Genomic DNA, 25,281 nt, shown 5'->3' with positions numbered 1-25,281 from the left:
GTGTTATTTTTTAAACTGGCAAATTATTTTTGAACATACGCTAGTTAACCTTTTGGGGAATTCACGTCATATCAAAAGACTTAAAAGCAAATATGCTGTTGGTTTATGACAGTGGTGACAGAATGATGTCTTTTGGTACATAGTGTTACCATAATCGCATGAATAACAGTATTTGGCACTTTTCTAATGTTTCAGTCAAAAGCTCGGCATCACAACAGTAGACAGGTGAACTGTAAAGTTGAATTTAAAAGGAAGACAAAAGTTGAACACGTTCCAGTGACGGTGAATTTGAAACGGACTCGCTAATGTGAAGTTTGTCTGAGCTGATCTGAACATTCAAGTGAAGTTTGTTTTACTGTCGTGCTATAAATGAAGCCAGATATCCATGAAATTACCCGATTTACGGCTCCAACTTTCTATTCAGTGACATTTAAGCAGTTTTACTGGTGCATCTGCATCATGTCAGAGAGAAGACTGAATCTTCTACAGTGTGTGTTTAAAAGAGGGAGGAAATTGAACATGATTCTACTTACACTTATTTCCATGTTACTCTGGTGGAGAAAACCCTTTATGATGATTTAATGAAGCAACGTAAATGCTGCAGAACAGGGGTATTGCTTTGCTGGATTTTGGGCACCATATCACTAATGGCTACCCCACTATCCACCCGTGTTATCAGGCCAGAGAGCTATCAAAGCTCTGAGCTGTCAGAATCATGTTCTCCACATCCAATGCAACATTAATGTCATCCAAAAACCATGTTCCATTACTGCAGACACCAAATATGGATTTACTGCTAGATTTCTTGTGAAAGTACAGTCCATAGAATATTTAGCATTTGGATTCTGCAGCTGCTTTACTCTTGAATGATGCTGTAACATGAACACTCATTCATTAAATATATTTCCTCACTAATAAGCTCTTCTTTTCTTGTTTTTCTCTCCGCTTGTCCTGCCTGCTGTCTGCGTGACCAATCGGATCTCTACGCATCTTCCTGTGCGTCTTCTGCCGGCCAATGGTGATGCTGCATTTCTGCTGACATCAATAGGTAAGGAAAACAGTTTTAACTTGAACTGCTGTTGGTTGACATTTTTTTTGTATTATTAGAATATTTCCCATCTGTACAGCATATGGGGATGTGACTCTTTGCAGGAACTTCAGATCAAATTTTGATTCATAAGTTTTTGTCAAAACTTGTTGTGTTGTTGTTTCCTATTGACACTTTCAGCCCTTTTTTTTTTCAACATATTCAAAAATAAAACATGAAGCAAAAGCAGAAAGAAAAATACTGAAAATTGCAACAGATAATGCAGCTGAGATGAAAAAAAAAAAAAAAGAAGTTTACAAGAGCTTATAAAAAAGTCTGACCTCGAAACAAATCAAGATGACAAGCCCAAAATCTCAGGATGATTGCACTGACCTGAATTCCACTTAATATCTCAGTTTAATACATAGCAAAGCCAAATTAGGGCTACAGGCAGGCTAAATAGCCATTTAATAATTGATAGTTTGTTGGCTGCATTGATAAGCTGCCCGCTTAACATGTTTAGAACACAAATCGGGAAAATCTGATGAACACAAGCACTTCATTCTGCTCTTACAAACTGCTAACTCCTACGAGGAGATGCAGGGACGCAGCGTTTTGGTTGGGCGTCGGCGCTGATGGGAGCTGTAGTTTTTGAAGTGCTGGCAATGTCACTACCCACACAACTGTACACTTCTCGCCTTCAGAAGGTTTGTTCTGTGTCACCCAGGGGGATTCACTCTGGACTGTTGCACCGTATTTACTCCAAGTGAGAGTATTAGCGCGGTGCTGGGTGGATTAAGGAATTGATCCTTCGTAGTTTTTGTTCATAGCATCGTGACAATCAATCCGGTCGTACCGAAAGGAGAGTGGCTTAATGCACTTCTGCTGGAAGTTGTCTTGTTTTTGTGTTTCTGTGTGTCCCGTGTTTTCTTTGTTTGTGCATTTGCAGCATCTGCGTTTTATTTTTTCGCCGATTTGTATGTCATATCCTGCCACAACATCTCAAAATGTCTGAGATCATCCAGCAAACAAGTGCATCGCCTAAAGGCTCACATTTTGTTTGTGCTGTCGGTGTGAGTGTGTATGTGTGTGTGTGCGTGTGTGTGTGTGTGTGTTTGTGAGAGCCTCCTTCAAGTTTTATCCTTTTAGAGAGGAGTCATGTCCAAGATGAGAAAAGCCCTTTAAAAAGTGTTAAACACTTTGAAATCCGCCGCTTTAGTCTGAGGTTGAGAATTAAGATCATTTTAAGGTTACAGGAGTTTAGTGTTGTTTGTGTAATGGTATTAAGCCTGAGTGTAGGGGTTAATGAACAAATGTAAGTCAGAGGGATGCTCCCAAACAAAATGTCTTTTGTGTGTGCATGTGTGTGTGTGTATGTCTGTGTGTAGTCGAGCCCTTAATCCTTTAACAGGATTACAAGCCACATTGTCCTTTGTTCACTTGTTCCTTTCCACCCACATACGCTGGTAGAGAAGATGTCAGAGCCCACCTTCAGGATTACAGTGTAATGGGGTCTCAATAGACCGGGTGAGAGAGAAGCCTGCCGGTTAGGTTGACATTTTCCCTTTTTTCCCTTAAGCCATTATGACTTTGTAATGCGACCTGAGGTGTGGATGCGATTTGTTTTTGCTTGTTTGACACTCAGGAAACAAGTGAAATCAGCTGCTTGCACTTGCAATCTTTTTAAAATTGAATGTCCCAATAAAATTCAGCTTTGTAGCTGATCTCTGAGGCCAGTTTGAACAGTTGAAATTACTGACACAGGTTTGTGCAGCAGGACTGAAGTAAAGTGGTCTTGGCGAGGCTATCAGTGTTGTCTACGTGTTTAGCAACTATATGGCTTCAAGGATCAATGAACTCGAACGTCTTTACTCTACTGAAAAAAAAGCATAGCCATTTCCCAGCTGGGAGGGGTTAAAACTCCACGTGGAGAAGCATGGCATCCATGATATTCTCTTCGCTGTCCTTCCCCGACACTCTCAGCCACTCCAGTGGCCTTGCTGCTTTTATTCGAAATCACAGAAACCCAGCGGGTGGTCCTCGCCGAGCCACGCTGACGGCGCTGCGCGTTAAATTGTTCCCAAAGATAATGTGAAAGCACACCTGTCCACGTTTGTTTTAGCCCGGCGATAATTGTAGCTGCACCAGACGTTTGTTTAAGAGTGAAGCGAACCAAAATAACACCCAGCATACAAAGATAAATGCACTCAGTGAATGTGTGGTTGTGTTATTTAAAGGAACATGCCAGCAGCTTTACATGTTTTAGTCCATTAACTGCAAATTGCCTATAGCTTGCTTTAGGGTCCCTCATTACCCAAAACATTAGAATAAGCAAGTTTTTCGATGGATTTTCTTCTTTGCAAGCAGGAAGTGGTGAAGCCGGTGCACTGAACGATGCTTCAATATTGTTTATCTGCCGCCGCTGATTGCGTATGACTCACTTATTTTGAAAGTCAGAACATCCTTTGTACTCCTGAGGAAAGTTTTTTTCCGTGGCTTTTGTTTGTATTACATTCAATACCAAAACGGGCAAACACAGAAGAAAGGACTCGAAAAATGCTGAGAGAAGAATTACTCAAACAATTTGTCAGCTTTCTTTTAGATTATTTCCATGTCTGCAAAGTGGGAAAATAATCTTAAAAATGCACAGCATGCTTTCACAACAGACCATGATATGTCTGCACATTGGATTTATATGTTAAAACATGCAAAAGCACAAACGTCGTGGTTTCAGTAAATGCGTGGGTAGAAAGTGTTTTAAAAGGTATTTATATATCTATTTTCATTCAATGTATATTGCTCTGCATTTTTTTTTGCTTACAGAGTCGATAACTGTTTTTACCCGTGAACACAGTATTGTCAGAGGAATAAGTGTCAAGTGGCCACTTAGCCAGGCGTTAGATGCAGGTGGATGGAGGGGAAAAGGTAGTTGAGAACTGCACTGGTGAGGTAATGACAACCTGATGCTGCATCCAAAGTCAACAACTGGAATAGCGACAGAAAAGCCCAAATTATCCCCAAGGGGAGCGGCTGTGTGCTGTTTGTGTATATATGACTGACACCTGAGCTCGAGGGGTTATGTTTCTGTGAGCATATCGAGTGAGGAGCTAAAAGAGGATGAAGGCCGTCTGATCTCATCCACTAATGCACGGTGGCTTATGGAGGCATGGATTTTTCTCAGTGGATCAAAAGCAGGCAAGGAAGACACCAATGAAGACACAATCCATGTGTAAACACCGAACGCACAACATCTAAACCTAGTTATGTGACTGCTAATTCGTTAAAGTATATGTCAGAATGTGTTTGGAGTGCCTGATTGATGCAATTAGCTTCAAAAATGTTTTCAAATCTGAACAGACATGCAACATATATTACATATTACATATATATTTACTTTCTGGAGCTGTGAAAATATCTGATGTCCATAAATCTGCTCATACATCAGAAAAAACAAAACTGTTTGCCTCCCATCATCCCATTTTTAAGTTGTCTTCAGTATCAAAGGAATGCAGTGAGAGCTGGTTTTACATCCATGAGTGGATCACAAATAAGATCTGTTAATGTGTTTTAGGCATGTAGTTTATGTCTGAGAACTACTGATTGGACCGTTACCCTGATTAAACATAGTGGTCAGAGTTGGAGTAGGAGTGCCATCATCCATTTTCCTATCAAGTCATCAAAATGAAAATGAGGACACTCATCAAAGTGATGAAGGTGGTAGATGGCACTCATTCTTACCTCTCTGTACAATTGTAATTGGTTTGTTTGTCTGTTTTTCCTTCCTCTGTTCATCGTGCCTGCTGTGTCCTACTTTTAGCCTACTTCACACCACAGTGGAAACAATCTCCTTGAAAATCTCTGCAGTGTCTGGGAAAAAAACAAAAACAAAAGTAGACTACATCATCTGTCAATTAGTGTGTATCCACCATATGTGCTACTTAGTTATTCTGTTTGTGAGCTGCAACATGGAAATGTCATATCCTGTTTTCACTAATTGAGTTAGGCGTCACGGGGGCATTGTGGTGAGCCTTTGTGAACAATAATCAATAATTTATTAGATTATTTCATTTCAAGAGACCCCTGTAAGCATGCATTGAATAAGCTCATATGTACATTGAGGCATGAATGCACTTTATCATAATTACTGATGGGTTGCATGGCCTTTGCATGCTGTAACATCAATTCCTATTGGATTTATTCATTGATACAGGGATATTTGTGTGTGTGTGTGTGTGTGTGTGTGTGTGTGTGTGTGTGGTCTTGATCTTATAAAGCACAAGACAGCTCCTTCCAAAACTAGTTTTAATTAGTTTATATATCACTTGTGTGATATGAACTAACCTGAGTCCCTGCATTTATAAAAAGCAGTGCAGTGAGAACATCTTTACTGTTCCAGATATCACAGAAGAGCGGTCTACTGGCCGTGAACACAGAGTAGTGTAGCACGATAATCCTCGGCCAATTGTCGGTCAAATATTCTATTCCTTTTATGTTTGAAGTCATCAGCTGTCATGTTTCAGGTGTTTCAAAGACATACTGTAATGGTGGAAATGATGTTTTTTTTTCCCCATTTGCTGGCCCACCTACACATGGAGGTCAGAGGTCAGGAGGCCAGTGAATTAGCTCCACACTCTGATAGAATGAACAAAAGGCAATTGGGGCCACAGACAGAAACCAAACAGCGAGATTGAAGAGTTATTTGGTCCACACAGCGACGGCCGGAGAGGTGTAAAGTAAGAGGTGTGTGTATGTGTGCATGCAGCGGAAAAAGAGGGGGGAGGTTGTTGTTCTTAACTGAGACAAACTGGAGCTATTAGAGGGCCTATTGTTGCTCGGCTGGCCCCTGAAAGAACAGCTTGTCCCAGCACTTATTCAGTGAATAGATGTGGTCGGCTCTCCCGGCTATCTTGGCCAATCGCACAGATCAATCTGGCCAAGGAACCTGCAGCAGCTGTATACAAAGGTGTGTGTGTGCTTTGTGTAGAAAATGTTGAATGACTAGTTCTGCCTTTACTCATGTGGCTATAATTACATTTGTTGCAATCCAAATGAGGTTGTTTACTAGTTTGTCCAACAGTTTCCAATTAGCTCTGCATCGCATCCCATCTCTGTTGTTTTCAGAATAAGAGGCTTAATCAAGTCAAAAAGGACTCACTGGAAGTTAAAAAAAATACATAAATCAAATGAAACCACATCACCCAATCTCCTAATTTTAATGTTTCATTGTAATAATAAAACTATTTGATGAGGGATTTTTCAAAACTTGTCCATAAGATTTAAAAGCAAGTTTTAAGGGATAATTCAGATCTTGTTTTTTTTACCCTTTTGTTTTGCTTATAATAGTGTAGTAATGTAGTCTCCAAGGTAATTCTTGGAAAGTAGCAAAATTGATAGAAAGAAGCTAGAACTAGATGATGGTGTAGTTAAACACAGTTGCAAGTTTAGTACAAACACAAGTGCAGCAGTTATTGTCGACTCACCACTAAAAGCACACCATACATTCGGTTGGTGCAACAGGCTGCAGGTTGTAATAATGCACAACTGTCCTTTAACCAACCCTATTTTCCTCACAGTCCAGTAACAATGCACTAATTCCCTCCCACTGCTTCTCACCTCTCTCTCTGACACACAGGGACACACACACTTACTTCTGTTCACCCGCACTTGTTGCGCAACTTCAAAGATGGCTGATTTAACTAGTGCTATCTCCCACTCCAATAAACAGCTTCCAAAGCGGCTTTGAAGTCGCATCAATCTTCCTCCTGCATCTGTCAAACTTCTCTAACATCCACTTTCCGACCAAGCAGCCCATCACGGGGAAATCAAAGCCCCCTCAGGCGTTTGACACACTGTAAATAGACTGGTGCGGATAAGCCACGGTGTGAATGAGCCCTGAATGGGATGAGTCTATTTGCTGGCTCATAACTGTGCGGTTTTATATTCCCTGCAGTCCATATAACACGTACCTCCTAATGGTCTTCTCATCATTTCAAATTCAACTCGCAAGGTTTTTTTTTTTTTATCACCCCTTCCTTAGTTTTTGTGTGCATAATTAAAATAAAAATTAGATTTATGGGAATCCCTCACGAACAGTGTTGAAAGCCCGGTCCTTCTCGATCGCTATCTCTTCCTCACACACTCTGACCTTGTTGCCTCTTTTATTTAATGCACAATGACTGAAATTTCCAGAGTGTAATTAGAGCTGTTATAGCCTGGCCTTTGGTCTCAGTCATTTAGAGGTGAGTACACTATCAGTCCTTTTCCCCCCTACGCCCCACAAGTCAGAGTTTTTCCTCTTGACTGTGGCCCAGCAGCTCACTCTTCCCCTGTTTGAAGTCAGAAGAGAACCGTTTTTCCCACTCATTTTCATTTGGGCCACTTAATTAATCATTTCCCCACATTTTCAGCTGAACACCCACAAATTGCCCTGGTCAGAGCCCGAAGACAAAGGGACTTTGCGTTAATTAAGCATACAGCAATTCATTTCCACGCCATCCCCTTCCTCCCACTTACCCACATGCACTAACAGCAGCTCCACAGCTGTCACCGCTTTAATTTGTGTGTTCATTTTTCTTTCTTTCCCTATGTGCATTGCCTTTGCCTTGAAGCACTGTACCTTGGTCCTAATCACATTCGAGCAAGGACAGAAAGGATTTGGTTTTGACCTTGCTTCTTCTTGATGAAAAGGTTTTTGTACAAAGGGCACTGAGCTTCAACAACTGTGGCGCCTTTTGACATTTGTTTTCTCCGGTACTGAAAACATTTTTTTTATTTTATTGGACTCCAGAGTGATGTTTTTATTTCCTTCCTCGACCAAACAAAAAAATCATAACAAAACTGCTGCAGCAATACTATTAAATGTGTACTTATTGCATTTACTTGTTCCTCCATTAATTATAGATAAGTTGTACTGCACCATATAAAAAATTCTCGTCCATCTACTTCGGACAGCTTGTTCACAGCAGGTTTTGCGCTAGAAAAATGAGCTTAAAAAAACATCTTAAAAATTCATTGAGCAAATGCTGTTTCCTCCATTTGCTTTCAACATAATATATTAAAACATACGGGCTTTTGATACTGGCTACTATTGATTTTTCTTCTGCCCACTCTGATACCATAAAGACCATACATAACTCCTGAAACCAGCCCGTCAACCAATTTAGATCAATAGATCTTCTCTTTCTCACTGTTGGCAGGGAGATGTGGCCAAGTTGTGTTTTATAACACATTGACGTATCTGCCGGTTGCCTCCGACTGCGGCTGATGGACGATAGTGACCTTTCTCCCCTGATGCCCAGCGATGCCCACACTATATCAGCTGGCCACAATCAATACATTCATAAAAAAGACCTTGAGCCAAACACGCAAGTTCAGAGAGACACGCTAGTTAGTTCATGTATGTGCGGAGCCACCGGTTCTAGCATGTGAGGACACATTTTCAATGCCATTACCTGTCACACGTAGTTAACCGCTGCTCTAAGAAGCATCTGTTCAGGCAGTGAAAAGTACTTTGTGATCGTAAGTTGTGGAAGATGAGAAAAATGTACACATCAGCCAGCCCTGGAGAAGTGCTCTCATGATTCACTGCTAATCAATTGTCCTGTGTTTTGTGCAATCAATGAAGGCTCTTATCTTATGTTGCCTGGCAACAAACAATATTTATCGAACAGATGAATATTAGTGCATCAGTTTCAGTCTACTGCGCTATATGGCGCTGAGCTGTTTTTCCTGGCCCGCGGAGGAAAACACAGACCGAGTTTGAAACAAAGGCAGATCTTTGCGGTGGCCTCGCCATCACCATGGCAACACATAACCGATTTCAATAGGCGTGAGACTTCATTAGTTCTGGGCAAAATCCTGCTCTGATGGACTGTGTCACTGCGCCACTCTTTTCCTGAAATGAGATGAAACAAGTGAATTTACTCATCTGCTAATTGCAAGGGAGGAACAGGAGGAGAGGTGGGATGAGGCGATGGATGAAGGGAGCAAAAGAAGGGGGAAATTACAGTGGTCCTCACCCCACCCTCCCCCCGTCTCGTACTGCTCCGTCGTGTATCTGTCAGCAAGAAGTGAGGTGTGTGCACCGGTGCAGTGAGGGAGCCTCCAGTAGCCTGACAAGCTTATCTTTATCACCTGTCACTCTGACATTAAGTATCTCTTCTCCCTCTGCTTCCCTCCCTGTGACTAAGAACGCCCTCCATCTCCATCTCATATATGCAGTGTCCACACAGTGCTTTGTCATACAGCTTTGTTTACTGCAATCTGTTGTTACCACCTGAGTCTAAGGCCTATGGCCGGAACAAAAAGCTGAAGGCCACGCGTGGAAGTGTATTAAAAAGTCATATACTGAGCAAATAAGGAACTGGAACATAGTCATGAGGATTGTAGGAGGGGTATGGGTGTATGCATGGTGCAGCATATCAAGCAGACGGGGGTCTTTAGCAGAAGTCACTACATCCCAAAATAAGATATCAATCGGTAGCATGACTCAAAGTGCCGCCGCCCTTACCATAGATAAAGCTAAATCTCAGCATCCAAACACATGCTGATGTTGAGCAGGTGCAATGTTTACAATGTTCCCTAATGTGTTTGCATGTAAACATCGGTTAATTAGCACCTAATAATGGTGTTTGACAAACTAAGATTTTCCTTGATAATGGTGTGGGGGGGTTTTCTCCTGCTGCTCCAACTTCCTCACAGTCCAAACACACAAGTGTCCGGTTAATTTGTGATTTCTAAATTGGCCGCAGGTGTGAATGTGAGTGAGCGGCCATCTGTCTCTTTTTCTTGGCCCCTTCGAAGGACTGGCAGACCGGTATCTCCACCCTTAGAATGGAAGGAAGCAAGAGCTATTGGCAGAAACCACCGAGGTAGACAGCGTCTAAATAAAACAGCTGAATGCAAACAGTAAACTATTGTTTCAGGTGAGACGGGAGAAAAGCCACAAAGGGCATGTGTCTCTTTCCCCATAAACTCAAAAGAGGTTTCTGTGGCAGCAATTCTTTTCCTACAACAGAATAACTTGTGTGAATGAATTATGTTTTGGGGCACGTGTGGCTTTTAAAGGACTCAATGCAAGACCACGAGCTTCCCCTGTGTCCTATATATACTTGGTAAACTAGATGCATCCAACAATAGGAAAATAGATGTTGTCATCCAGCAGGAGCCCTTGTTTGTTACCGCAGGACTCTGCAGCCTGGCAACAAAAGGGCTCTTCAGCAACATTTCCCTGCCCTCCCTCCTTTTTCTTTTACCCCATACACTATATGCACTTAAAAATCCAATTGTCACCACAAGCTGAGGATCCAGACAAACCTCACAGTGAGGAGTAAGCAAGCCCACACTGAATGCAATAGAGGCTAAATTGAATATTGATTGTTGGTAATCCATGTGCACCAGCCCTGTATGAAGTGGCGGTGAAGAGGCAAACCGCAATGTACCGGCTGATCTCCCTCGGCTAATTCATGAAGCTCCCCTGAGCAGCTCTGTTTTGGAGTCCATCATGACCGTAGCAATCGGATCACGGTCACAGTACCAGGCCAGTCCGTTTCTAAGAAAGTCAATCATCTCCATCAATGTGTCATCTTTATTGCCTACATCAAAGAGAAGATATTCTATAGCTGATGATGGTGGTGGTTAGGAGAATATAGCAGGGGGTAGTTAATGAAGCACATTACAGTAGAGAGATGACATGGATTTTGAGGGCTTGAAATTGGCACCACAGATGCTCATCAAGCAATCAGTGCTATTTGGATGTAATTTTATGGTAATCCTTTCATTTTCCGAGCCATTTTGTTCATTTCATGGGTTGTAGACGCGACTCTGAAGAGACTCTGGGAGAAAATGGCACATGACACACAATAAACTGAGCCTCCAAATTCAGACGAGAGGACTGCATCACGGTTGAAAATTCTACTCCGAGTTGTTTAGCAAACAATAGTGTGCAGCATATGAATGAATGCACAAGTTTCATTTACAACAAACAGCAGTGATAGAAGCACATGGAGAATGAGATCAGGAGAAGAATACAAACAGCAAAAAATGAAATTTTACTTCTGCCTAGACTAGCACTGTGTAGTGTCGTGAGCTAAATGTTGTTTCACATCCACATTTTGCAATCCATTTTACTTTCCATCCTGCTTTGCAGAGTTCTGCTGCCCCATGTTGAATTCGTACTGAAGTTTACCATGTACTTTCAAAGAAAAGTTCTCATTTAAACCGCTGTATATCTTGTCAGACTGAGACTTATGACTCATTTTTGCTAAAACAAGAATTTAGAGACTTGTCTATTAGCCTTAAAGAGCACATTTATATTCATTCAACCTACACGGTGAAGTTGTGTGTTAAAAATCAGCACTTGATGACGTTTGTTGAAGCCCACACTGCTTTCACTGGTGTTAATTCTGAAGAGGCGCCAAGAGCCACCTTACCTCTACAAATGGACAAACAACACTCCAATCAACACTTGCCCACTATATTTGTTCCTGAAAAATGAAAACTATTAACACCTAAAAGGTTGCTGTGGGCCATCAGTCATCTTGATGAATTGTGTGTCATTTTTAAATAGTGATTGGAACAAAGTTTGTGTGTTAATAGAGCCACACGTCATCATGAAGCTTCGTGAAACTTAGAAATCGTACCAAACTTTCGATTTGCAGGAATTTTCAGAAGCAAAAGGAAAAGTAGGTTTACAAGAAGTCTTTGTTAATTTAATTGTTAACAAGTGTTACTGCTGTGTTGCGTATTTCTACAAGCTGCTACCTGCTGGTGTCATCTAAATTACTTCCACCACCCGCTGATGTTAACGCAGAGCAGTCAATTGGTTTTAATAAAACAAAGCTCGTGTCCAGAAGGTTAATTTGTTAAGAAAACTTGAGCCAGCTCAGGATCTTTATGATGATGTTGTCACATGAATCATGAAGTTGTAATTCTGGCTCAGTTGTTTCATGAGCCTATAAAATGTGACTCTTTCTCTGCATTATTGGCTCAAATCTGTTCTGGTTGATATAGTCCAGTTGTTGTCAATGAGGCACACTGTAGTACTGGATAACACATAAGAGAAGTAATTCATTTTGAATTGATCCCATATACAGTATTTCTGCTGCCTTAAGTACAGACTAGTTCACTAAGTGAGAATTTATCCGCAGCTGAAAGTAGTCCCCAATCAAACACACTATTTACTCCAAGTCGAGCATCGGTTGGTAAAATCTACCAGTTGTTACAGAAAAATACTTTTTTTTTTTTAATAAAACTGTGACTTATTTTGAGACTGTGCAGCACAGACTAAGTGGGAGTTGGAAGGAGTAAGAGATGAATTAACAAGCTTGTGTATTTTAACGGGAGCTGCAGATATTAGAAAAGCAGAATATCATTTAATTTGCTGTTTAATAACATAATAAGAATAACATTTTTATTACTATGATTAATATCTTTTACCAGTCATTACATAATGTTTTAATAATGTGACTTATTGGTACTGTCTGCATACAATCCTGCACTGTTCATGGGTAATGCAAAGAATAAGTATGCAAAGGCACACAGGAAGTAGATTAATTTCCTCACCCGTAGGTGCATTTGCTTCAGCTTGTCACATACTGCTACCGGCATGAATCTGAGTGATATAGTGTGTTACAGTGGAATTTGTATATCCAGCAGCTTATGCGAGATGTAATCAAAGCTAGAGCTCAGTTTTGATACATGCCAGTCATCGTCCTTCTGTTGGTCTGTGCCACACTGCACCAAAATGTGTGACATAATGCAGTACATGCATGCAAACCTCTCTCCCTGGGGTTTCCGATCTACATTTACACCAGCCCCAGATCGACTGCAGCCGAGGAAGAGTAAATATTTATGCGGTAAATACATCTGATTTGACTTTACACAGATGTCGAGTTGTTTGTAGGGATTTCTATGAACATTGTAGACCGCGCTGTGAATCTGTAATGGGCTGTTTTTGTGATGTCGTGAGAAAAGGAGTGCCTCTGTCTGCACTACTCAGATATACAAGACATTCTGTTGCTGAAATTGCTGCTGCATGTCCTTTTTATACCCATCATCATCTCTTAAATGGAACAAATATCAGCGTGTTGTTCTCAGGTCTTCATCGAAGAAATCAATCTCATAAATAAACATTGGCATTTGAGCACTTTAATTAAATGAGTAAGTGGCTTGGGCCTGTTTTTCCCTAAGGTTAGCATATCCCAAGACAGCAGAATCATTTACAGCGATGTGACACATTGGGGCATTTTCCCCTCAAGTTTTTTCTTTTTTTTTTTAACAATGACAACAAACTGCAGCGTGATTCCAAAAATAGTTGGTTTTGCAAAGCCGATGTCCACGGGCAATTTGCAGCTCGCTTTTGGAACAAATTGCTGATCTTAAAAAATGGTTCACATACAAGGACTTTGAAGTACAAAATGGGCTCTTATCAACTTTTTCCAGCTGTTTTAAAGACGCCCGCTGCTGTGAGCATGTGTGTTGCATTTAAGGTTTCTCAAAATTGCTTTTCACTCATGCAAATCCCCATCATTGAGATTCAACGTGCATCAAAAGTGCATTTACCCGAGACACAAGTAGATTTATCGCCTAAACAAAGTCAGAAGGGAAACTTTTGGAGAGTTTCGCTCATGTTTTCTGACGATTTCTTGTTAACCTCACAGAGAAGCATTTATTAAAGAGGAATCACAGTCAGGTTCAAGGCTAATGGTTGGCTCGCTGATGAGCGTTGCACTTTTCATCTTAAGAGCTAAACTAACCAGCAAACCAGTGAGACAAATTATGACGTTTTCCTGTGGCTTGCAGAACTGGCAAGTGTGAGAAAGCTATTTCAGCTACTACAAGATAAGTGTGCTGAGAAAAGAGTCTCATCTTGGTAATAAATGTAAAATGGCTGTTTAAGCCAGGATGGCGGAGATATTTCCAGGTTGTTAGATTATTGCCTGCCTTTGGAATGATTCAATTAACACTTCCATGGAAGAGATTAATCAGAGACCGGACCCTGCCTCCACACACACACACACACACACACACACACACACACACACACACACACACACACACACACAGACGTACATTGCTGGTGTATTGTAAACGTAGGCCTTAGCCAGAAGGATTCATTATGTTCAGTCTTAATCAATTTTCAACATCATGGAATATGAAAGTGATCCAAGTCGGAAGTTTGCTGGATTTAATTAAGCGGGTTCACTAGATCGCTATCTGGAAGCTTTATCAGAGAGACAAGCATTGAAATCTGTTTTCGGTTGCAGTGATTACACTTCCACTCTCACTCTCGCCACTTGAAAGAATAAGTTAGCGTTGTTTGACATTTTCATGCCTGACAGGCATAGAAATATATTTCGAATGCAAAGTTAAGATATCAGGATTAGATTCAGTGCGGTTGGAACTGTGCATGGTGAAAGACGTGTCCTGTTAAGTAGGACAGTTTTACCGTATACAATAAAAAACAAAAATTATATATATTTTTTAAAAGTATTGAAAGTTTTTCCTTTATATTTTCTTTCACAATGTTTGTTAATATGCAGATCCCATGTTGGACGGAGTCTTTTGATGTCTTTTTCTTTTTAGTTTAGTTTTCTTTACGACTCAATGAATGAATGCTGAATGAGTGTTGAGTAAGCACTGCAGAACTGCAGGGGCTCTAATGGTGCAGCATACAGAGTGAGAGACTTTGAAAAGTAATGCAATAAACATCTCTCAAAGGTTATTTGTATCTATTATGTCACATTTGGTCACGGTGCCAGATTTCATAACCACCACTTTAAAAGTGATCACAAAAAATAAATCTCGATTTATCTATTCACTTGGCCGAGGGAATTTAATATTTTTTGTTGTTGTTGTTGCTGAAGTTACATTTGTTTTGTGCTTATGAATAAATGTTTAAAATTGAGATAAGCGGGGGGAAATCTGAAAAGTCCTCAGCCGTGCAAACAGCTCCGTGAAACTGAAATAAATGCAGAAATAAGCATGCAAACATGCTTTCAATGGCAGTGCTAACATGCTGATGTTTGTCAGGTTTACATTGATCTTCTTAACATTAATTGTAAAGCAAAGATCAAACCAAAATGTTAGACAAACAGTTTTGACCTCAACATGGCATCTAGTTGACAAAACATTTTACGAAAAAAACACAGACATCAACCTCGCGTTGGCGCTCGGGGAGAAGTCAGAGGTTACATCATCTGAATTCATCATCATGAATTCATTTAGTAGATGTTTAGATAATCAGACTAAGTGAAAACTTTGACTTTACGTCATCTGAAGATCATGAATATATAGTATGATCCCATTTCCATGGCACTGGTACCTTTCAAATGCTCCCACTTCCCAATTAATTTAAATTTGAAGGTGCCAACAGCAATAAACAAGCTACAGGGGAAAAGAGTTACAATTTTAATTTAGAAAATCAATTTTTTTTTTTTTTTTTTTATGATAGTACCTCATCATGATGAAATTAAACATTGACTCACACCATGTATGTCATGGTCAGAGTTGTAGATGACAAAAACAGTGCTTGTCTTTTAACTATACTCGGTTCACACTTTCCAGTGAGTCACATAGAACTGGTCCGTGAGTATAAAGAAAGCGGGTTTACGAGATGATGTCCGTGCCAGATGCAATATTGTTATATTATCACGTCCTCACATTTTAACCTGATGTGGAATCAAATCCTTCTGCGTCGGTGGCCACCGCTCAGGTGCTTTCATTCCCCCTATGCAGTTTGTCTCTGTGTAAATGCATTAGGTATGATGCTTCTATTTATTCTGTGCAGTGAAATGATGTGACGAATAGGACTGTCAGATATATAAAACTAAGCCAAATCAATTCATCACGGGATGATAAAGGCATGTGGCTGCAATTGTGCTAATGTTTGTGGGAACAGCGAAGGTTGCTCTTTCAGGATGTTTCATCAGTCTGAACAGCAGAAGATACATTTGGCTTCACTTTCATCGGGTGAGACCCAATTAGACCACACCAAAGATCACTGATCTTTTAAGGGATTAATGAAATAGGACTCACAAGGGGAGCATCTGTTGGAGTTTAGGCTCGGAGCTGTGATTTATGTTTCTCTACCTAAGAATCCGATTTGCAGTGACTGAGGAGGTGCTCAGGACAGTGGAGAATAGAGGAGTAGGTGGACAAAGGGAGGAGAAGGGGCATGAGATCAGACTCACTTAGTGTTGGAGAGCACCTCTACCCTCGTGGTTGTGGGATGGATGTCTGCTTAGTGATTTCACTGGACTGCCAAGGCAATTACCGCAAGAAAGGCTCAGCCATTGACAGCTGAGTACTGCTAATAATGGCTTTACCTTATTTCTATTGCAGAAAGGAGTGTTACATTACAGCTGTACAAGGACATCAGCCAGTTTCTATAAGTCTAAAGTACATACTCTCATACAATGTTGTGTGTCACCTACCTCTCTGGAACTTACAGCGTTCCAGTCTTTCAGTGTTAACAGTTTTCACAGTTACAATCTTATTTCAATTCAGCAATGACCTTCCCATCATAACTTTACCTTACACTGTTATAAACATGATAATTGACTGAATTCAGGATATAATATTTTTGCAGATTTCATAATTTCAATATGTTAATACTATCTTCTAGATGTTGTTGTTCTGAAGCCAAGTGATGCGTTCAAAAGCTTCAGAACAAGTGAAAAATAATGTTTTGTCGACTGCTGCTTGGAAGGTCAGGAAATAAACAGTCTTGTTTTCTTACTTGTCTTATTCAGTTTAATGAATAACGACGGCGCGGAAGATAGGACATTGTCTGAATGACGCTCATTGTGTGAACGCTACAGGTTGGTGTGTCCCTGTTGTCAAAAGCTTGGATTTCAAATGCACCCAGCAACACCTGTGGCCGAGTGGCTGTAAAAAGCGTGCTGGGCCTCCAGATATAATCCAAATCTCTCAGGTTAGAGAAAAATTCCCTCCTATCTCAAAGTAATTGACAGCAGCCTCGGCATCATCACAAAACGTCCGCTTTGAGTCAGGAAGGGATCACACATTAATCCTAAACCATCAGAAATGCCATCGATTGCCTCTAATGCTCAGTTTTGATTTTTCTTTTTTCTCTTTCCACTCTCTTTTTACATCGCAGCTGTGACGGCTGTAGGCTGTCAGGGAGCTGAGTCGTTGCCAACACCCATGCACATCAAAGGCACATCATCAGAGTGCGCCATCTGGTCCGCTCGGCCCGGTCTATACCACCACCCAGTTGATGATGTACGCCGTCAGTTATACGATTACACAATAGGGCTGCAATGATAATAACTAATAGAACAATTCAAAAGATTGAATTTAACAGTGATGTTTGAGAGACCAAACCCACTTTGTTTAACCATTTTTCTGATAAGTTGGAGAGTTTCTGTTTATCCAGAGTCTTTGGAGAACTACTTAATATTCCATTAGGCTCACTATTTGGTTTCATCAGGCTGCTTAAAAAGATAATGGGAGAATCTTGAAGGGGACATTGATAGCAGCTGTGCTTGAGTTACAACACAAAAATAAAAGTAATATCGTCTTCTCAGAAATTAGTGTTTACACAGCCACATCCTATTGAGATGAGACGGATAGAGGAATTAAGTACGACAGCGTACTGCAGAAAAATATTCTCTAAGTACAGTAAGACCTGCTTAAATGAAATAAAATTTCAGATTTTATGTAAAATGTCAGGGTTCACAATAAATACAAGAAAATAGAATGTGATGGCAATGTTAGGCCTTTACTTTAAAACTAGAAGTGTTAAACCTGTCGTTTAAGTTTATATCTACTTGTCTAAAACAATAAGCCTTAAATCAAATCATATTATACTTTAAATACCTCAACATTATGTGTTATAGTCACATTTCAACAACGTGATTAACACAGTCACATGTCACAGTCATGAAGAGGTCTCTGCCTGAGTAGCTCACACAGCTTCATAAGAATCAACAGTACAGAGATAATCAGGGGTCGGTCACACAGAGCAATTTAATCAATCAGCACAGTGTCTTTACAAAATTCACTGTACAGGCACCTTGTGAGCAGATTATCACATGTAAGTTTGGTTTCCTGCAGAATTTTAAACACATTATCCTCCTTTTAGTACCATTTACTGTACTACCACATTTTACCTGCTTCACTGTGACTTTATAAACGGGGGTTGATTCTGAAATGGTTCCAAAACGAATCCAGAGAGCTGCTGACACTCGGAAACAAGACGGAAGTATCAGAGGTTTACAAGGCGAGAGGATGGTATCATATCTGACATGGCCTGAAATTGACTCCCGTTAGACACATATTACTGCTAACACTGGTATAATCGTATAACTAATAAAGATAGATGCCTTGATGTTCTCACAGTCAGCACATAAAGAAATAAAGACATCAAGGGATCAGGGTTCTCAAAGCAATCGATATTTATACAAAAACAGAACAAGGGATTGTGCTGATTTTATAGAGATTAGTCCGGAGAAACATTTTGTTGTGTTATACTAAAAGTCTTGCAGCTTTGTACTTTCCCACGTCTGTTTGCCTCTTCTGTAATCCCTTTCAGGCAAAGGATGCTTTTATTTATATGAATTGACTTACTGACTGAAGATCCGGAAGTACTTTTAGTGGAGCCAAAACATCTACAAAAGAAGACAAATTATAAGACATGCAATTAATGCAAATTGTGTTTGTGGGGAAATTGTGCGAGAGGAGATGCACTTTGAAGCCAAAACCAAAAAAACAGATCTGACCACAGGTGATCAGAGGCACACTTATACCGTAGTCACAGATTGGATTATTGATGGAAGAACATCTTTGGATAATTCAAGGCCAAGAAGCAAGTCCCGTGTAGCAGCAAGACTACGACTGCTTTAATATTACTTTTGCAAACTAATTCTCACCTTGAAATCTTTTTACCTTTTTGTAATTGAAAATCAACTTTTTGCATACATGGGTGATGTAGCTTTCGTCCTCTAGCACGATATCATAAATGTAGTCATCAAAAGCAAATTTCAGACCCTTTAAAAAATAATCTCGAGAAGAGCTAGAGCTATATTAATTAGCTATCTTGGTACAGCTGATAAAATCTGCCAAGAACAGTTGGTCATGTCAGCCCGCAAAATCAAAAGTCAGTGACTAGAAATGAAAGGCCTGCTGTATGTTAAATCAAGGACGCATTGATTCTGAAATTACTGAGGACTTTCAGTGGGAAGTATGGCACTGCTCTAATGTTATTGCGTTGTGCAAGAGAGGTTGGACATTCAGCTGACGGATCACTTTCTCCGTGCGGCTCGAGTTAATTTTGCCACCTTTGCACCGACTGAATGGTCTCAAAGCTGCGTTTCTATGGCAATGTAACGTTTTGAAGTCTAAAAACTCAAGTCAGATCCTCTTGTCTAAAGACACTCCAGCAAATTGAGGATTTGTGCCCAATTCTGTCTCTTATCATCTTCACTTTAACAAGAGGAGAAGGCCAGAAGACGGTGAGTCATTCATCAATTTGATTTCCTCCAAAAATAGCACCCTGGTGTGTTTTTGCAGAGGCGTTCTCAACAATACTGCGCCCCCTTTATTTTATTGAGGAAGTAGATGTTCTGAATGGAAAGACAAATGTGCTTTGGTTTTGATGATTTGTGTTATTTACTCTTTGTTTACACCATCAAAAACACTTTTTATTATCGGTGAAATGAGCACCAACTGTCCACGACCAAGTGAGTTTCTCTCTCGTGAGCGTCACACCGTGCTGAGTGCAAAAAGAGAATCCACATTCATTAGTTCCTGTTGAGTATCCATAATTCTGCTGTTTCCTTTTTTCCATGGGAATGTGACAGAGAACATTTGGCCTCGCATTAATGTTTCATGGGAACTCAGTCCATTAGCAACCGGCAGAACATGCTTGACCTGGTCCAGTCTCTGCCTTCAAGTCTTCTGCCATTTTCATAGTCACGCAGAGGATATTGCAGTGCTCTGTAACTGGGTTAAGGTAGCATGGTGGAATGTTTCAGAGCAGGTCGAGCGGCCTGTACAAAACTGACACTGTACTATCCTCCGCATCCTGAAGAATAAACTACAGTAGAGAGCTTGTACTTGAAGCCTGCAGCACTAACTGTTTTAATAATGAATATATGAAAATGGATCCTCATCCACTTTAAGAGAGGCATCGGAATCAATGCAGATGAAGGCGCTCTTTTGGCTCAGGAGTACCTGAGAATAATACACCTTCATTTTACCACATCACAGCAGAGAAAGCACAGCTGTAATGGGTGCCATTAACCACTGGTGCATTTAGGTGAGCCCCTTCCCAGCTCCTGGTATTGTTCATGCTCCCTGACTGACATGGCTTAATGGGACACTTAATGGAACTTGTTAAGGTTATTAATTACCTCTGTGCTTCCCTGCGATGACAAGTCAAAACAACCGCTGTGAAAATGGTCTAACGGGGTTTGGTACAAGGATGGAATCTGCAACATTTTTCGATTTATGACCGGTTAGTTACGCAGTTATATATTATTTTTCTTTTTTAGCATCATCAAAAGATGTTACGGATCAGATTTTATGAAGATTGGAGGGAAGTTTTTCCAAAAGATTACAACACAATATGTGTCTGTGGAAGTTGTGGTGGCCAACAGACATAAAGTAGATAAACTATGAACATAAAACCCATAAAATTGCTGCTCTAAACTTTCACCCTTCTGGCGAGGCTTTCAGCCACATTTTGGAACCTGGCTGCAGAGATTTCCTGCCACTTAGCCACAAAAGCATGATAAAATGACATACCTAGCCACATACTTTTGGCAATGTGATGTTTACGTTACACTGGACACTACAAGAATCAAAGAATATTCTTGCAACTCTTTCCAGTTTAGGAGTCAGAAATCAATAGAATGGCCAGATGATGGCGTTTTCTGTACCAAAAACGTTCTGTTTTGCACCATGGCCAAACTCTCCACCAAATTTCTTTGAGATCAGTCAGCTTTGTGATGTTCTGCCATCTACAGTACAAACACCTATCGCAATCGTATCACTGCTTCCATCGCTAATGCCTCACTGACTCAGCAGCTGGTACCTCATCCCTCTACACACGATCACCATTAAACACAATTACTTGAATTGTCTATCGTGTCGCCCTCCTGGCAGATACTAAGCATGTGAGGGTATCGGTTGACACTCAGAGAAAGCAGCGTATATATTTCTTTTCACTTGGGGTCAAGCGGGTTACCACAATCATTTCTCAGCAGTAAAAGATATTCCTTACAAGAGAGAAAAGCTCTTGTGGAATGAATTAATAAATCCGGTGCAGGAAAGCAGTGAGCTCAGGTTTAAAAGTCTCCTCATGTGGCCTCTAAGCGTTTCCACGACATCCTGCTCATTTTTACTTTTGCTTCGAATCTCTTGTGTTTTTTTTTTATCGATGTTTGACCAGGCTTGCTCCGGTTCTTTCATCTCAGCTGTTAGCCCTCCCTTCCCCTTCCTGGGCTTTGTTTCTCGCTGTCCTTCTGTTTCTCTTCCTCCTGGCTCTCCTGGGCTCTCATGTCTTTAACGAGCCAATAAGGGACAACTCAACAAACATTCCATCACATTAGCATGGGGGACTCGGGCTAGGGATTGTGTTAAGCTCACATTAGCCAGCCTGCCGCTGCTTTAATTATGTTTGCTCAGCACTAGCTGCGCTAATGGCTAGCTCCGTGCCACATCTCCTCCCTTGGATGAAGGGCAAGTGAGCCAAGTTTCAAATAGAAGATGCCACAGAGGATTGTAAGACTGAGCAACAGGGCATGCAGGGGAAGGTATGTTTTAATATGATTTGTCCACCTTTTGGGTAAAGACTCAGAATGAGTGCCAAATGATGGCACTGAGCACAAAACTGGTTAAAACATTATTACATTTTTGCAGAAATAGTGACTACAACTGGAAAAAAAGGAATGGGTATTATTTTTTAGGAATGAAAATCAGACTGAAAAGCTGTTATTAACATCTAGTTTTGTTATCATTTGAGACCGTATCAGTAGCAAGTAATTTTTTTCAGTACTGTTGTCTGCTGATGCCAGCTTCTGGGACATTCAGTATGCTGGCATTGTTTGGGCAAAGAAAAAGTGCCAAATGCGATGCATCAGCCAAGCAATCAGGCATTGTTATTCTCATCGCTCTTTTATATCACTGCCCTTTATTTCTGCCTGTTTTTGTATCTTTCTCAAATCTTTGTCTCTCCGTGTGCCGGGCTGCTGCAGATATTTATCTCTGTGGGAGAGGAAACCGCTGAGATTTCATCTCGGTCACTTTTACATCTGTTCTCCTCTCGCTGGACAATAAACACATGTAGCTGCCGCAGATCTGCGCTCATGAATCTATAATGCATGACCCAACCTTTGTTATTACCTTTTGCCTGGAAATATCCCTCCCGTCGTTTTGTACGCTTTTGAGAGACTGCAGTGTATTTCAGAGAGATTTGAACTCTCAGGGAGAGTTGTGGGACATGTGTGAACCAAAAGCAAAGTAATACGCTCAATATAAGGATTCAATATGATGAATCAGACCTGAGAAAGTTTCATCCACGTACCAGCCTTCGTAGTCTTCTATATGTGACTCCTCAGCAGTTGGACGTTTAATGAAGCAAGGCGGCAGAGAAGAGTCTTTCTGGTTCATTTTGTTCAACCATCAGTCTTTCCATCGGGATTCTCAACCCTTAGGGTACTGTCACCACTGATATTATAATTGGGACTGGAGCAAATGCCACATGGTCGTGACAGTGCAGGTTTTGTGTCTGGCTTGTCAACTAAGTTCCAAATCACATCTTCTCCCATCCACTTCTCCGATTCCTTCCAAATTACTTTAACCTTTTTGTATTTGGTGATGTAAATGTTTCTTGAAGGTGTAAAAACATGCAGTTGTATACGCAACTGCTGATTTGATGTCCTTGTTATTGTGTGGCAGCTGCTTGGATCGCATGAAAGACAGACAGTAATTTACCAAGATTTGTTTTCACGTCAGTGTGGATTAATGTAGGTTAATTAAAGGTTACCTCACTAAACTTGCTAAACTCTGCTGCAGTTCTGTATATTTTGTCAGGGAGGATTTTTTTGACATTAAAGTATGTGTACTTAGCGGAACGCAGCTAGGAAGGAGAGGCAAGAAGGAAACTCTGACGTGTCCCAGGTTAATTAAAAGATGATCTCGTCTTCAACATCTGGCTGTGAAGTTGTCAAATTCAATGAGGAGAGAAAAGTCAAAGAATTGCCCAAGGGAGTATTCCAGCAGAGTGAGCGAGATGAAAAATTACATCTCAGTGGTGTGTTGGCTTGTGTGCGAGCAGGAGGAAGAGATGTTGTGGGATAGAGACGGAGAGATTTAGTCAAAATGTTCAGCTGTGCTGCAGTTACACTCACGCAGTGGGAGGCTCCGAGAGCTGATTGATAAAGTCAGTTTTGTTGGAACCATATCGAACACCTGTCAACAGCTTCAGATCCATGCGCTAGCCATGCACACACACATGCAAGTAGACTTGTGCAGACTCTTTACTTTATCATCATTAGGGTTTTTCTGTGGGGTTCTGGGTGTACCACAAGAAAACACGACCTTACATCTGGAATAATCTCAGAGAAATCTCTACTCAGGTAAGAAAGTAAAAAGCAAATTAAAGTCTCTGAAAATCTTCAGAGTCTTTAGTTTTATATTTGTACATGTTGCTAAGCCGTGATTCGTACAAGTTTTCCCAGTTTTCCCGCTGAACCTCTTCCACTTTAAACCAATAAGACGGGCAACACAAATACCTACAAATATTTAAGTCACATCTTCATCAGTCCTAATGTCTTTCGAGCTAAAAAAAAAAAAAAAAAAAAATGTTGGACTATTTATTGATATAATTTTATATGGGAAAAATTGAAATTGTTTAAACAAATATTATTCATTTTTAGTTTATTTCTTGTGTCCCCCATCTTTGAACCTGTGAGCAGTCTTCAAAAATTTCTAAAACCACTCATGTCGAAAGAAAATTCAGCATCCTCCACCTCTCTTGCTCTTTTCCCCCTCTTCCTCTTCGTCTCGCCACCTCGTGGATCTCTTCCCTCTTGTTTTCCCCTCCTCTTGTTTCCTCTTCTTTGCTCTCCGTCACCTTCTTCTCTTCCTCTCAGCAGTTGCTCGCTCAGTCAACAGGTAAACGGGGAGCTGCTGACAGGTTTGATACAGATGTGATGACATGCCGTGGCCCGAGGCACAACACTGAGAGTTGATTCCCCTCCTCCTCTCCTCTTTCCTCCGCCTTTGTTTCTCTCCATCATCACAACTCTTCTCTTCCTCTCCTCCTCTGCATTTCACTTTGCATCTCTTTGTTTATGTCACTTTCCGCGGGGACGTGTCAGCCGCCGCTTATTATACTCCTCTTACACTAATTGGGGGCAGAGGATATGCAGATTGAGCCTTGATTGCTGCCTTCCCCTTTGCCTTTGTATCCCCCTCCCTCCACTCCCCCTGACACCCTTTTCCTCCCCTTTCTCGTGCACACACACATTCACTCCAAACACAGCCAGGCGTTCATGCTGTCTCGCTTTGTGTCAACATCAAACACACCGCAAGAGTGGGCACCGACACAGTTACGTGGGCTTTGGCGCACCCCAGATTACGGCTCTATTAGCAAGCGATTTCATTATCTCACCCGACAATGGCTGAATCTGCTGCTTTTCCCTCTCGCTGCCCTAATCCGCTTTGTTTTCTGTGGCCTTTTTGAGGTCACGTGGCCTTGTATCTGATAAGTTTATAATGACTCCTAATGAGCCATGATTCATTCCTGGCTAATCAGCTGCGTATCAAATGAGAAGGGATTGCTGATGCAGTCTGTTTCTGAAACAAAGTCTAATTTTTCATGCTGGACAGTGTGTGTGGAAAATGAGGAATGTCTGTCTGCACCAAGTGAAAGAGAGATGGATGGTGTGTGCCCGGCTGCCTCATTAAGGTGTTTTGAATCCTGATGGCAAGGCAATGAAGAAAAATCACGAGGTTTGATCGAAACAGAGAAATACAGTCCAAGATAATGAATGTTCATCAAAGTTTGTGAGCTCAGTGACACGTCTCTGTCAAGTTTGCTCTGATTTGTTCCAGATACGCCTGAGTGTCTCTCCATCTGAGGCATTTCAATCAGCTCTAGATACACAGTCCACAATCTGTTACAAATGCAACAAAGATTAATTTGCAGTGACACAATCGATGCGCAAAACAAGTGTATCAACTGTTTACTCCATTTTTATTTCACAATCTGGAACAAACACAGG

The 25,281-nt window shown here is 40.9% G+C and overlaps 1 protein-coding gene across 3 annotated transcripts in view; it reads left to right on the top strand.

Annotated features, from left to right (window-relative positions):
* The window catches only part of LOC138207034 (neural cell adhesion molecule 2-like), a 233,042-nt gene that overhangs the window by 101,049 nt on the left and 106,712 nt on the right, over nt 1-25,281 (top strand). Inside the window, exon 1 of one of the 3 annotated variants that reach the window (XM_069164021.1) lies at nt 21,638-21,807. The exons of the other annotated variants lie outside the window; for them this stretch is intronic. The gene's annotated coding sequence lies outside the window, so the exon portion shown is untranslated. Of the gene's footprint in view, nt 1-21,637; nt 21,808-25,281 lie in introns of those variants that run through there. 3 annotated transcript variants of the gene reach the window in all.

Source organism: Embiotoca jacksoni, unplaced genomic scaffold, assembly GCF_022577435.1.
Source record: "Embiotoca jacksoni isolate LCO1_2020_lvr unplaced genomic scaffold, fEmbJac1.0.p SCAF_30, whole genome shotgun sequence".
NCBI classification, from domain to species: domain Eukaryota; kingdom Metazoa; phylum Chordata; class Actinopteri; family Embiotocidae; genus Embiotoca; species Embiotoca jacksoni.
This window is presented reverse-complemented; position numbering and strand designations above follow the sequence as displayed.